Genomic DNA, 15979 nt, shown 5'->3' with positions numbered 1-15979 from the left:
ATGGATGGAGAATATATCAAGGATTTGAGGAAAAGGATCGGCAAGATAAGTTAATTTTCCCTAGAAAGCATGAAAACTAGTCAAGGAAAAGAAAAAAAAAAGTTTTGGTATGAAAAGTAAGAACAGGCAGCTTGCGGTAGGACCACAGGTGCTGGTTATTTACCAATAAGATGATTCCCTATCAACAACAAGTTCCAAGAACTATTCCTTTTTTTTCACTTTTTTTTTTCTTAATTTTTTTCCCCCGATATTTAGGGTTTAATTTTTACCATAATGGAAAAATCTATATCTAGCAAAAACATTACTTTTAGAAAAAAAAAAAAACTTATTTTATTGGAGATCTACATCAGGTCTATACAGGGTAATAATCCCAGGTCTTAATATTAATTATCAAGGGAAAATATAGAATTTGAAAAATGCTAATTTTCAGGATAATTTGCCCTGGTGTTGCAAAACCGAAGGTCAGAAGCAAGAATCCTATGCAGTTTGGAGATGCCCTAAGTCACCTTATTAAGTGGTATGAATGTCATAGTCCTGTCCCTAAAAAATGGCATTAGCCAGCCAGCCCCCTTAAGTAATCACCCAGTTTTGTTTTGAGTGTTATGTAAGAGACCTATTTCAATCACCAATATTTCCTATCAGTGCTTTGCTTGCAATCCCTGACTAAGAACTGAAGTAAGAGGTTGTTTTTTAATAGTTCATATTAAGTAATTACCCAGTTTTGTTTTGAGTGTTACGTAAAAGACCTTTGGATATTCAGTGTCTATATATATGGCCATCTGGGAGTTGTGTAATTTTCTCAGAGCTCGGGTATTATTTTTCAAGTGTAACAGACTTATATAATATAATCAGGTGAGTTTTGGAGCTCGGTATTTTATGTAATTTGTCAGACGAATTAATTCATATATATATATATATATATATATATATATATATATATATATATATATATATATAATGTATATTATGTATATCTACATATTATTATGTAAATTCCTGAGCTCCAAAACTCACCTGCTTATATCACATAATTTGATACACAATAGAAAAACTCCCAACTCTGAGAATAATACGCAACTCCCAGACAATAATATATATGAACACTGAATATCTAAAAGGTCTCTTTACTTTACAGTCAAAACAAAATTGGATGATTTATTTACTTTTAACGGGAACCTATCTTAAATCAACCTCCTACTTCAGTTCTTAGTCAGGGGATACGAGCAAAGCACTGAGAAAAGATATTGGTGATGAAAAAAATACACACTTTACAAAAATGAATATATTCTATAAAAAGTTACCAATTCAAAATTAACACCAAAATTAAATCACTCAAAATATTAAATCTGAACTAAACATTGGACTAAGACAAAAGAAATTATACTTTATAAAATATTATACATTCACTTGTTTCACTGGAAGTCAATTTATGAAAATATTTAATTTTAACAATTATTGAATAAATGTCTCTTTAACACTTATAGAAAATAAATCAGAATTAAACTTACATATACTCAACTGATGCTCTCACGTCCATTGACTCACAAAACAGTTCAGCAAAAATAAATACACTTCACTGTTTAACCAAAATCTTACACGGCCAGTTACATAATATACATTGGAAAGAAATCACTATTCATGTTTGAGAAGAAAACACTATTCACACTTGAGAGGAGTTATGTAGTGGCTGGAGCAAGGGCATGCGGACGTTGGTTGTTTCAAAGAATAGGCTGGATCTCTTGTGCTTCCTATGCATAGCGAGGCTCTATATATATATATTAACTGAATTCATCTAGAAATTTCTAGCACATTTTTCTTATAGTGTTGGGGCATGGTTCTAGTGGTGTAAGGTTGCTAACTTAGAAATTTGAAGAAAGGGTACTAACGTTACTTGCAAGGCAACTCTCTCTCTCAGCTAACTCCGCCCACCTCCTCTTCTTCCTCTTGCAACATTAGAAAAAAAAAATTCTAGTTGAGAACTTTCACGCAACTTCCAATCACGTGGAAACATGATGCACTCACTAGCGTGTGTGCCATAGAGCATACCTTTTAACAATATTACATAAGACTTCGTGACAAAACTACGTGAAATGAAAATTTAATTCTTTAAAATAATGTAAATTTACAGATTCAGAACTGAATGAAAATACAACTAAACAAAGGACATTAGTATTATGTAATTTACATACATTATTTAATCCTACATGAGTGGAGCTCACCTTACAAGCTGGCTATACATCTCTTAAATACACAAATAAACTATGTAAATAAAATAGTTTACTTTCATAAAGACCAGCTTCGTAAGAATATTATTGTACTATAATGGCTTGTCAGGGAACCAAACATGTAATATGATGTATATTACGGCTGGTAAGCTAAGCTACCTTCCCGCATTCCAAACTCACCTGTTTGCTTATACATTAAATCTGTTACACTTGGAAATATTAATACCGAAACTCTGAGAGAGTTATATCACTCCAAGACAGCAACATATAAAACACTGAATATCCAAAGGTCTTTTAATTACACTATAAAAAAAACTGGGTATTTATTCTTAAGACTTATTTAAACCACCTCTTACTATGATTCTTTAACAGGGGTATGAACAAATACTAATTTAAACACTGGTGATTGGAATAATCCACTTTTTACAAAAATAATCATATTTTATAAAAATTACAACACTTTGAAAAGAATTTACATAAAACAAATAAATCAGTCAAAATTTTAAGTCGGAACAAAACTTAGATTGAGACAAAAATGTTACGATCAGGAAATTATATAATCACTTGATTTGGAATATCAAATCTGAATAAACCTTAGACTAAGACAAAAGAAATAATACTTATGAAAATTATACAATCACTTGTTTCACTTGAAATAAAATTTGACACACTATTTAATTAATCTTAACACTGAATGAATGTAGTTAACCAGATGAAAATACAAATACTTTTCATGTTACCACAGGGCCATTTACAAAACTTTACACAATGCCAACAATCACTCTAACACAATACATTTAGGATCACATTCTCTCGTTACGCTTCAACACGCGAATTTAGTTGGGCACAGAATCACTTTGGAGAGGACACACTATAGGTACGTGGAGAGAGAGAGTAAAGGAGGCCCTTTGACTCTTTTACAGGACGGCTGCTTCTCTAATGCTGCTATGTAGCCTTGGGGCGCCTATATATGACATATCTACTTCCAGAACATTCCAGGTCCGAGATCTGGAAGTGTGGGGTGTTGGCCTAAGGGCGTCAGAGTTATCAACTAAATAAGATAATGTCAAGAGACGATTCCTGGCTTTCAGGCAACTCTCAGAGGCATGTCCACACAACAGGGAGACAAACTCTCTCAGTTAGCTAGGCCCACCTTATTCTCGAAATAATAAAAAAGATGAACCTAACGCTAGTGCCTTCAAGAACCTTCCAAAGCACAGGGCATATAAGAATTGCATATTTTCTCACAAAAATGACGCAATACCGCATAAAATTATAAAAAACATTACAAAACCCTTGTTCCTACCTAGTGTGGTCATATAACACTCTCAAACCGATTACGTAAGACTTCATAACAAAAATAGGTGAAATAAAAAGTTAATTCTTAAAATCAACCTAGATTTACAAATACTGACTTGAATGAAGAATACAATGAAATTAACGACGAAAGTCTTACGTAATTTACATATAAATCTTAAACCTACCGAGAGGAACTCATCTTAAGAATTGGCTATCCTCTCCTATGCACATATGAAAACATAAATAAAATACATGAATAAACTACTGTATTTACTCTACAATAGACCAGCTTCGTAAGAATATATATATATATATATATATATATATATATATATATATATATATATATATATATATATATATATATATATATATATATATATATATTTAAATGTGAATATGGAAAGCATTATATAATGGGACCAACCTGGCAGTAGCATAATGAAGAGCTGATTTAAGTTTTACTGGATTAGGTTCGAACTTTTATAGATCTTTTCCCTATAATTTTAAATCAAATTCTATGTATACTCTTTTCCACGGTACGTTCCTTCTTACTTCTAGTACCGAGTCTCTTGATACAGAAATTAATTATCTATGTATTTTTTTTAAGAAAAACTTTTCTTGTCAAGAAATATTTCTAACTTCTTAAAAAGGATCAAATGACAAAATTGCTTAAACTCCAAAAATATCTACAGTTCCTAAACTAAAAGTCTATGAGAGTTTTACTTTTCTTCATGATAACGTCTTCAGACAAAAATAAAAGCGAAAATCATCAAGCAACATTTTCCAGCGGTTGATGTTAAATTAAACACCAAGAATCCTCTCACAACTGGCTCACTTTCCTCATTTCAAAAATTCATTGAGTCCTTTTTTGTCCTCTGATCTATGTATATAGATATATTTTCCCAAAGTGTAATGCTGCAACTTACATAAGATCTACCAAGAGGTAGTTGAAGGCCAGTATTGATTCCCAAAGAGGTGTGAGCTTTCGAACAGGTTTCAGGATATCCAGCCCAGAACATATATTCGTAATCATGCTGGAATATGTAAACTAAATATTAACAGCAAAGACTTATCAATCTAGGTCAAGCATCAAACTACCATGACTTGTATATTCTTGGGTGGATGATAATCAAACGATTTGTTTCAACTTTAAACACCCAAGCTTCCTCCATTCATTTATATTTGACATGGCCTTCTTTTTTATTTTGAGAAGCTTGGCCGATTAGTGACAGAATTTGGAAGAGTATGTGAGAGAAGCAAGTTGAGAGTTAATGTGGGTAAGAGTAAGGTTATAAGATGTACGAGAAGGGAAGGTGTTGCGAGGTTGAATGTCATGTTGAATGGAGAGTTACTTGAAGAGGTTCAAGTACTTGGGGTCTGTGGTTGCAGAAAATGGTAGAGTGGAAGCAGATGTACATCAGATAGGGAATGAAGGATCCAAAGTGTTGGGGGCAGTGAAGGGAGTGGTAAAGAATAGAGGGTTGGGCATGAATGTAAAGAGATTTCTGTATGAGAAAGCGATTGTACCAACTGTGATGTATGGATCGGAGTTATGGGGAATGAAAGTGACATAGAAACAGAAATTGAATGTGTTTAAGATGAAGTGTCTAAGGAGTATGGCTGGTGTATCTCGAGTAGATAAGATTAGGAACCAAGTAGTGAGGGAGAGAAGAAAGGTGTAAAGAATGAGTTAGCAGCTACAGTGGATATGAATGTGTTGAGGTGGTTTGGCCATGTTGAGAGAATGGAAAATGACTGTCTGCTAAAGAAGGGGATGAATACAAGAGTTGATGGGAGAATTACAAGAGAAAGGCCAAGGCATGGGTGGATGGATGGAGTGAAGAAAGCTCTGGGTGATAGGAGGATAGATTTGAGAGAGGCAAAAGAGTGTGCTAGAAATAGGGATGAATGGCGGGCGATTGTGATGCAGTTCCGGTAGGCCCTGCTGCTTCCCGCGGTCGCCTTGGATGACCGAAGAGATAGCAGCAGTAGGAGATTCAGCGTTATGAAGCTTCATCTGTGGTGGATAACGAGGGAGGGTGGGCTGTGGTACCCTAGCAGTACCAGCCGAACTCGGTTGAGTCCCTTGTCAGGCTGGGAGGAATGTAAAGAGGAGAGGTCCCCATTGTTCATTTGTTTTCATGTCGACTACCCCCAAAATTTGTGGAAGTGCCTTGGTATAAATATGTTTCCGTTGATGACCTTCAATTCTTCCCTACGCTACTACGAGGTTGGTTCCACTATGTAATTCCGTTTAATGTATATATATATATATATATATATACATACATATATATATATATATATATATAATCAAATATATATCTATATATATATATATATATATCTATATATATATATATATATATACAAATATATATATCTATATATATATATATATATATACAGTATATATATATATATATATACATATATATATATATATATATGCAGAATATGCAATGCTTGCTTAACAAAATGCATGAAGTACCACACGATGTTGAGCTTAAGATAAATAGAAGAAAGACAGAGATGATGAGAACGGAGTATGCTGTGGAAGATGAAATATCATTGGAAGGAGAAAGAATTAATGAGATAGAATCCTTTAAGTATTTAGGAACTATGATCTCCAATACAGGGTCTTTAGAATTAGAGTTTAGTGAAAGATTGAAAAAAGCAAATCAGACAATGGCTAGGTTAAGTAAAATTTGGAAATCAAATCGCCTGAAATTACATATAAAAATCAGACTATATTTCAGTCTAGTGAGATTGGTGTTACTCTATGGACAAGAGTCATGGTATGACAATGAAACGGTCTCCAATAGATCTAGTCACTTGAGAACAAAGCCCTCAGAAGGATATTAAGAAATAAATGGCCGGACAGGATTAGAAATGAAACTATAAGAGAGATTACTCGCGTATACCATAAGTGGATGAGATTCTGTTACAGCGTAGAGGCATGCGGGAAACACGTGTGGTACAATTCTTTACAAAAACTAGAATGTGTCTTTCCTAAAGATATCTTATAGTCTCTTTTCAGACCTTTCAAAAATTTTTAACACCTTGGACAGTCTGAAATATTGATATCTTAATTCATTAAAAACCACAAGTATGTGGTTATTTGAAAACAATTAATCAACTTGGTGTTATATACAGGTAATACACCAATGAAACATCAAAGATCCAGGAAACATATGTGGGCGCTCTATCATTATTAAATTTTTTTAGCTATGCTAATAATATCTAAAGATCTTGAAATATAATATTCTCCTGATACACGACCGTACAAAAATATCTTTTCAAGAATAATGGTAATTGTTTATAGTAATTTTTGGATCATGGAGATCTTGAAGTCAAGATGTGCTGGTATGAGTATATTGAAAATAAACGTGGCTTGCACTGTCATACATAAAAACACAAACAGACATCTTCAACATATCTATTTCAGAATTTACAATACCAATAGCGCAGGTTTTATTGAATCCTAATGTAGGGAAAATCAGTCATAGTCATTCACCAAACTAATATGGGACTAGACGAAAGGTTGGATCCCCAATGTAATAGAAACTAGGAGGACTATTGTTCATGAGAGAAAATTCCCAGAGCGAGTCTTCTTTATTGATACAACCCTAAAGTGAGAGACGAAAACCCTGCTTCAATACTGTAAAATTGGGTACTTGTGGAAATTTATAGGAAAAGCTTTCAGGAAAAGACCTCTGAGATTCTTTGCACTAACGTCTCTGCTTCTGGATTAAAGACTGGATATGTAGAAGAAGAATAACTGTAAAGCTCCAGAATCCGATCAAGAAGAGAAATGAGGCTGTACCACCATGTCAAGGAAGTTCTAAAAAAGAGATGGGATCCTATGGACGGGTATTTTTCTTGCCCATCACCACACCCATCGGTACATACACCTTCAATTACTCCTGCTTTGGCTTTCGTAATATTGAGCCCACTTTTCAACACCTCATGAATGGCATCTTTGGGTACCTCCCCTCTTGTTTATGTTACGTGGACGACATACTAATTCTCTCTTCCTCCAAAGAGGAACACCTTCATGATCTATGCATCATGCTCAACCGCCTACGACAGAATGGCCGCGTAGTCCAGTACAGCAAGTGTAGCTTTGTCGCCAACAAAGTACCTTTCTTAGAATAACGCATCACTCTTAAAGGTGTCCACTCCCTCCCTGAGAACTTAGCAGCCATTCAGAACTTCTCCACGTCCCCGGCCATCAAAGTACTGCAAGAATTCTTGGGCATGATCAACTATTATCACTGTTTCCTGCCAACCATCACCGCCACTCTTGTCCCCCTTTACGCCTCCCTCAAGGGCAAGCTAAAAGACCTGAAGTTGGGTCCCTTTCACGAAGTGCCCTTATGCATTGCAAAGAATGCCCTATCAACCGCCGCTACTTTTGCTTTTCCCGTGCCACATACACCTCTCCACCGACACCAAAGATATTGCTATTGGCGCAGTACTCGAGTAGGTAGTCAATGGCTCTCCCCACCCATTGGCCTTCAGAAAAATGTCCAAGGCCGAATCCTGCTACTCTACCTTTGACTGCAAAATATGCTGGCAGTGCATTTGGCGGTCCCTAACTTTCGCCACTTTATCATTCTTCATCACTCGTACGGATCACATGCCTCTGGTGCACGCCTCCACTCTACAGTTCTATGCCTGGTCTGCCCATCAACGCCGACATCTCTCCCCAGTGGCTGAATGTAATTGTACAGTTCAACACATACATGGGAAAATGAATCCCGTTGCCGATGCCCTGCCAAGAAACACATAGGATGCCATTCACTGAGGATTAGATTACAAAGCCTTGGCAGAGCTACAACAAAAAGATCCAGTGCACCAAGCATGTAGGACATCCTGCACCTCCCTCCGTCTGTTAGGAAGACTTCCCCCTTGACGAATCCAACGCCATCCTCCTCTGTGACTTCAATACAGTTTGACTTCAACCGTTGATACTTGCTCCCATGTGCCAACAGATGCTTGATTTTATTCATGGCTTTTCACTCCCTCACGCCGATCTGCTGAACAGTTACAGAAGACAAAGTTCACTTAGCAAGGCACTACTAAGACTGCTAAAGATTGAGTCTGTGCCTGTAGTTCATACCAAACTTCATAAGTACGTTGTCACACGGATTCAAGAGTGGGCCCTTTTCCTCAGCCTCAGTATCGTTTTGCCAACATTCAAGTCGACGTAGTACGTCCCCTACCCCCTACTGCTCGTTGGCCTGAAGCCATCCCCATGCAAACTGCAACGTCTGCTTTATGGGCATCCACCTTACTATCAGGATGGATAGCAAGATTTGAAATAACTGAGCATATTACTTCTGATAGGGGAACCACTTTCAAATACCAATTATGGACATCATTAACAAATCTCCTGGGCATTACTCTACATCGGATCACCGCCTACAAACCCATTTTCATCGTATCATCAAAGCAGCTTTGATGTCCTGATGCAATGACTCCAACTGGATTACTCAGGTTCCCTGGGTACTCCTGAGACTAAGGACCACTCCTAAGGATACCCTGGATGTCTCAGCAGCTGAAATGGTGTATGGCGACCTGTTGGTCGTCTCTGCCAAATTTTTTCCATCAACAGCCTCGTGCGACAATCTCCAGCGCCTACATCATATTGTGGGAAAATTTACTCTATACCACCAGACATATAAATCCCCAGCAAAGCAACACATACTGACAGATAAATAAGACATTGCGTGTTTTCCTGCACAACGAAACCAACAAACCAATGGTAATGCCCCCTTACACGGCCCTTTCCTCGTGATGTGTCAAACCACAAAGACATTCTTACTTAACATTCGTGGCAAAGAAGAATAGGTCTCCATTGATTGCCTTAAACCTGCGCATCTCCTGCAAGATGACCCGCCTACAAAGTGCCTCTCCAGAGCAGGAGGCCCTGTTTCACATGTATTTCTTTTTTTCACGCATGCTCGTATACTTTAACAGTATTTCTGTTTTTTGTATATATCTCTCCCCTTCGCACTGATAACTACCTGTTTAGGGCTGACTGTTCATAGTGATTTTGTTTGAATTTTTGTGATGTTCTTGATTGGAATGGCTTGTACTTTATATAAACCTATGATTTGTTGAAATAAAGTTAGTTACATTCACCTCACCTCTCAGTTATCACCTAACGGTACTCCCTCACAGAGTCCAGCTGCATCAAAGTAGATGATAAAATGATGGTGGAGCTTGAATGTCACAAGACCAGGGGTATAGATACTTATCATCTTTTAGGAAAATACCTAAATTAATCCTTACATCAAAAATAGTAGAAAAAAAAAATCAAGAGTTAAACATGAAGGAACACATATAAAAGCCTCTGATGAATAGAGTTAACAAGTTTACGATGGATTGGAATTTTTAATGACTCTACCAACAGACATACTGTAAAGTAAAATATGGATAAGGATCTTCCTAACCTTAGAAATCAGCTGACAATCCCATTCGTTCCAAGTTAGTTTTGATTATTCATAAATTGGATATGCAGTAAGTTATTGTTAGGTATAGATATTAATATTCTATTTTTCCTCAGGGATTATGCTAAGAAATTTTATGTGTCCATATCATTATCGGATAACAATGGAATACAAATAGTTGATTGATCATATATCAGAGTAATATATGAGGCAAAGTGCATACATGTTATAGAAAATGTATATTATAATTTCTATGTCCATAAGTAAATTGAGATAAGGGTAAATTTGTCATTGTTTGATTGCTAGCTGTATCACCTATTTGTGCATTCAAAGATGTTAAATGTGTTCCCTCAACTATTTAAGGATAGAAACTAATGGTGAACCAGTGGAATCATACCCTGACTCATATATTCATGTGTGTTAATACTTAGTAAAAATGTTGCTACACCTCTTGTTGATTCATCTTTTAAAGATTTTATGTCATATTGAAACTACAGTCTATAAACTATTCACTGACACTGAATTTGATTTTCAGAGTACCTACTCTGAATCACTCCCTTTCTGTGTTTAATCTTTTAATGGTGATTAACAAAAAAGTCAGTTTCCCTTTGTTTAGATATCCTATTTGGAATTAATATAACTTATGAATAATTTGACTGAAGTGAGCAAGCTGCACCATATGTTTTCATAGTATTTAATTTAATGATTCACCATTAGTAGAGATCTCTGTTAGTCAATGTAAAAAAAATAATGATAATATTTTATAAGGTACTGTGGTCTATCATAATATATACCCATTTTTGCGACTTGTTGCATTAACCATCTCCCTTTAGTGTATTATGTTGTTGTTTTTCAGAGGGAGTCAATTTAAGTATCAATGACTGCAGCAAGTCATTTGAGTATGGAGTTGGATCTAAAGATTTGTTAACGGCTCCATGGGTGACTTCAGTGAGTAAATCTTTCATGATTATTTGTGTAAATAGTTGATTGATTAAGCCCTTAAAAAAGAAAAAAGCAATTGGGAAATTTCACCCTCTGATCGTGGAGGCAACCCTTAAATTCCCTCTCCTTAGAGAAATTTACAGAGGATGGCTTGCACATAACCTACTGTTGTGTGATTCAATTCAATGTCTGTTAATGAGGATGATAACAGAAAAAGGGATTGTGGTCATGATAATACTATAAGAAATAATTACAATGCTTTTTACGATAAACGGCTATTTATTTACCATCAAATCTCTTGCCAATTACAGTTTTCACTAACACTGTTTAAACCATGTAATATAGTCAAAACACAGAAAATGTATTAAGTCCTATTTTGGTAATTGAATTAACATTGAATGATTAAAGAGAAATATATGTACGTTACTTTACATTTATAGGCTATTTAGCTAGAACAAATGAAAAGTAGATGGCACTTACATTTTTTTCTCCGGTCTCTCGTCTTTGTGTTATTAATTTTATTGGATGAGGACGATAACGTTACCACATCAACATGACTCCCATTGAAGGACGCTTCGACACTTGTCCCATAATGGTCCATCTTCTCCTTGCTATGAATCTTTAGTAAAGGATCCTTTCCCAGCTCTGTGATATGTTGCTCTTCATCTAGTCTCTCGCTTCGATCAAAATTCTCCAGAGTGTTATCTAATGGCAGAAGTGGATCGAATGGCATAAGTTCAGACAGGGAGGAGTACGAACAGGTACTAGCGCTCGTCCCCAAAGACCCATTTGAGGCATCATTATCATTTTCTTTGCTCATAAAAGTTGAAATCAGTTGGCTCTGAAACATCAGCTCTTGTGGAGTACTGTTAGCAGTAGATGCATTTCTGGTAACTAGATCCCCGGTAAAGCTGTTGGCAGTAAAGTCGTTATTCTTTTCATCACTCATCATTCAACTGCTCCGAATATACAGACTCTGTTGATGATCAGAAATATTGAGTTAGAATTGGTAATGGATCCTTGCGACTATGAAAGATCAAGATTATTAAATATTCACCTCAACTTCGTGTGCTTCTGTGTTTATCGGTACATTAACTGTAGTTTCCAGGAAAAATTTATGATTTGCCATTTAATCACTCGCTCTACACTCTAGAAATATATCAGTTACTATAATAAATTGAAAACATTAATGAGAATTTGAGACTATTTCTTGTATGAATAGGCCTAACTACTTTGGTCAGTAATGGTAGTTCGTATGTAAAGACAGAAAGAGTGATGAAGCATGAGTGTAATTAGTCCATAGAGTAAAGAATTGATGAGATATTGAATCATCAGTAACAGCAACACTAAAAACAGTTATTATGCTTAATAGGGATTCCATGCAGAGCATTTGGAAGCTTTTAAAAAATCAATGTAACCATATAATCGAGGTGCTTCAGTTTTCACTGCTCTCAAACAAGTGATTTAGTTTCATTAGTATATCTTGTATTGAAACTGATATCAAACTGAAGTAAATGTGAAATTTAATGATGATCTGTAAGAAACACTGCTTTTAATTTTTTGCTAGTCTTCTTTAGAAAAAAATTCACTTTGACAGGGCTTTAACTATCACCTTTATTAATAATAATAATAATAATAATAATAATAATAATAATAATAATAATAATAATAATAATAATAATAATAATAATAACTTGATGAAGGTTTATTTCACTGATCATAGTTATGGAATTAAACAACACTTTATCGATTGTTCTAGGCATTTTAAGTTTATTTTGTAAATTTTTGAACTTTACCAAAGCCAGTGTTAAGGTCTTTAAGCCACGACCTCCAATTATTGGCTTTACAACGTTGTCTCTAGCAAACTAGTTCAATGAATACTGACAAAAGTCACCAATTACTCAAACAACACCTAGAAGTAATCTACCTAGTTTTATTGGTCCAAAGAGGAAGGGACGTGAGGCTAGTGGCACTACTTCAAATATGTATGATACAGAACTATCAGTGGGTTGAAATGGCTATAGAAATTAAAGCCTCGGCTGAGCAAAGCAACATATAAAGCTTTTATATTCCAATTAATTTAATATAAGAAAATCACAATCTTCTCATTCAGCACACTTGATGGCACAACCATGCACAAAGAATGGACTGTGATTCTAAAGACTTGAGATTAAGTATTTCCATGCTATTGTAAACCATCGTAATCCTGTCGACGAGTTAGTTATTAATGTTTCGCCTAACTTGCTACTTATTCATTTCTTAACAAGCTTCATGAAATGCAGAAATTTATAAGCTCAATAAAGTGTATTATAAAAGGTACAAGCCGCTGTCCTCACCGCATTGCTAATTAAATATTCAAGCACTATGGCTACCTTCTAAATAACCAGCTACAAAAAAATCATCAGTGCTCCATGCAAGGAAGAGCAAAAGCTAAAATCCTTAATAGACTTCATACTTATTTCTATTCATAAGAATAAAGGAGAGAGAAGCAACTACACCAACTGCTGATATATTTTCCTTCCCTCTATTGTTGGTGAAGCACTAGCTAGAGTTATTTTCTTGAGGTTCATTAAACATATGTCCAAATCTGTAACAAAGGTGCCAGTGTAGCTTCAGGGAGGAAAGAGATCATTGATATAAGCTAAATACAGACTTATACATATTCGTTATTAAATCATTACCAAGGCTTTTGGCATCGTACCCCACGATCTCGTGTGAAAGATGATTGCAATATACAGAGTTCTTATCTGGTTTCTCAAAATACACCAGTCCTTTCACTCTAAGGTAATAGAAAATATTTGTATTGGTAGAGTGGAATCCTTTTCTTTCCCCATGGAAAGGGGGCTAAAGCAGGATGATGTTCTAGTCCTGGTCTGTTCAATCTTTTCTTCTCTATAATGACATTATTGTAGAAAGAAATGAAAGAAGATGGGGCCCTTGTAGAATACCTAAAGAATGGTAGCCTTTTCAACATCAGAAGGTTCAAAATATGTGAAAATACATTTATCAACAAATTGATTGATCTATTCTAGAATATGCCGACGATGCTACCATTTTGAACCACACCACAGTCAGTTTTACACATCAAATATATCTTATTTTCAATATACAAGGCACTTTGATTGCAGACGAATAAAGGAAAAACAGAACTCAGAATACAACAAATCAAAATTAATTAGACTGTACCTGCCTACACCTTAATGATAAACAACTGTGGTGGGGTGCTATTTTTTAAATACCTTGGTAGCATTGTTTCATATACTACTGAGATTGATAGTTACATGCTAAAGAAAATAAGCAAGGTTTCATGTGCGTTACACAGGTCAAGGTCAAGAACTATGGTTTAAAAAAAAACAAAAACTAAGTATATAAAGTATGCACCTGCTTGGTCCTACTAGGCCGCTGGAGGCAAGACTCAAATTTACCTAGTCTGACTTCCAGACTGGGACAAACAGAGTTACTGAAAGAAGTCAATGTGGTAACGATCCAGGATATTATGTGAATTCCTTAACAGGCTCCATCCCTGATCTAGAAAGTTTACATGTATTTCAATTTGTCGAGAAAAGAATTGTCATACGTAAATATATGGCAATGTTTAAACCTTTTATTTATGTTTTGACCTTTGAAACTTTCAATAAATTTCTAAAAAATATTTCATATTATTTCCACGTACACTAATATATATATATATATATATATATATATATATATATATATATATATATATATATATATATATATATATATATATATATATATATATTTATATATATACAGAAATGCCTTACAATACAAAATTAATTGGTTCCGTAATGGCTTTCATAAAGTAATTTTTTTTTCATCTTGTGAGTCGCCTTTTACATGTAAATAACCTAATTCATTCCAGACCCTACAAAAACACCACATTAAATTATTATAAAAAGGATACACACCACTAAGCAGTACTAAATGTATGAAAAGTATTGTATTTTGATCATTTAATAATATATTAACACTTGGTGATCTGTAAAAGGAGTGTTTAATTAGAGCAAACAGTAAGAATACAGTAACAAAAATGTGGAACCTTACCTTTGGAGTGAAGAACTTTAAAATAACAGAAAACATTAACACTTAATTTTAGGGAACACATTTACAAATGGCAGAAAATATTAACTCTTAAATTTACGATAAACTTAGAATAATTTTTTTTTCTATTTTTTTTACTTTACGTTTTGTATTTTCTAAATCTAATTACACTACATATTTTCTTCATCACTGCCACTTTTCTTTCGTTTTTTAGCTAGCACTTGGTCTGCTTCTCTTTATAAAATAATCGTCCAAAGTAGCTTGTTTTTGCTTGCTTCTTAAAATTTTCCTGAAATGACTCAGGCAAACTTCATTACAGCACTCAAGTGCACGACCTGTGAGAGTTTTTTCTAGGTGTCTTTTTCCTATGAGAGCCACCATTTTAAAGTAGCCATCTATACCCTCCTCAATTTCTGCTGTTGTCAGTGAGTTATCACCCCCCCCCCTTCCCCCCCGCTCTACTCTTCCTGAACGACGTTCACTAACACTGTCTCCAACTCCTTCAGGTCATCCGTCTTAAGTTCCTCTTGGTCCTCCTCCATAAGCTCATCAATGTCAGCCTCACCAACTTCCAGACCCATGGACTACACGAGTGTAACGATCTTGGCCATTTCAGATTGAGCAACAGGTTCAGGATCGTCAACATTTTTGGAATCTGCTTCAGCTTGGTCTGCGGGGGGCCCCTCAAAATCTTGTGGCAAGATGGCATCAGGCCACAGCTTCTTCCAAGCAGAGTTCAAGGTGCGCCTCAAAACCTCCTGCCAAGCTTGATCGATGAGGCATATAACAATATCAAAATGCTTCTTCCAAAATTGACGAAGGGTGGGGTTTGTGCTCTCAATAATTTCGAAACATCTCTTGAAGAGATACTTCGTTTAAAGCTTATTAAAATTTGAAATCACTTGCTGGTCCATGGAATGGAGGAGAGGGGTGGTGTTCAGTGGAAGATAAAGAACCTTCATGAAGGAATATTCTGCTACAATATCT

Source organism: Palaemon carinicauda, chromosome 13 (genome assembly GCF_036898095.1).
Source record: "Palaemon carinicauda isolate YSFRI2023 chromosome 13, ASM3689809v2, whole genome shotgun sequence".
Lineage (NCBI taxonomy): Eukaryota > Metazoa > Arthropoda > Malacostraca > Decapoda > Palaemonidae > Palaemon > Palaemon carinicauda.
Note: the sequence above shows the minus strand (reverse complement) of the source record.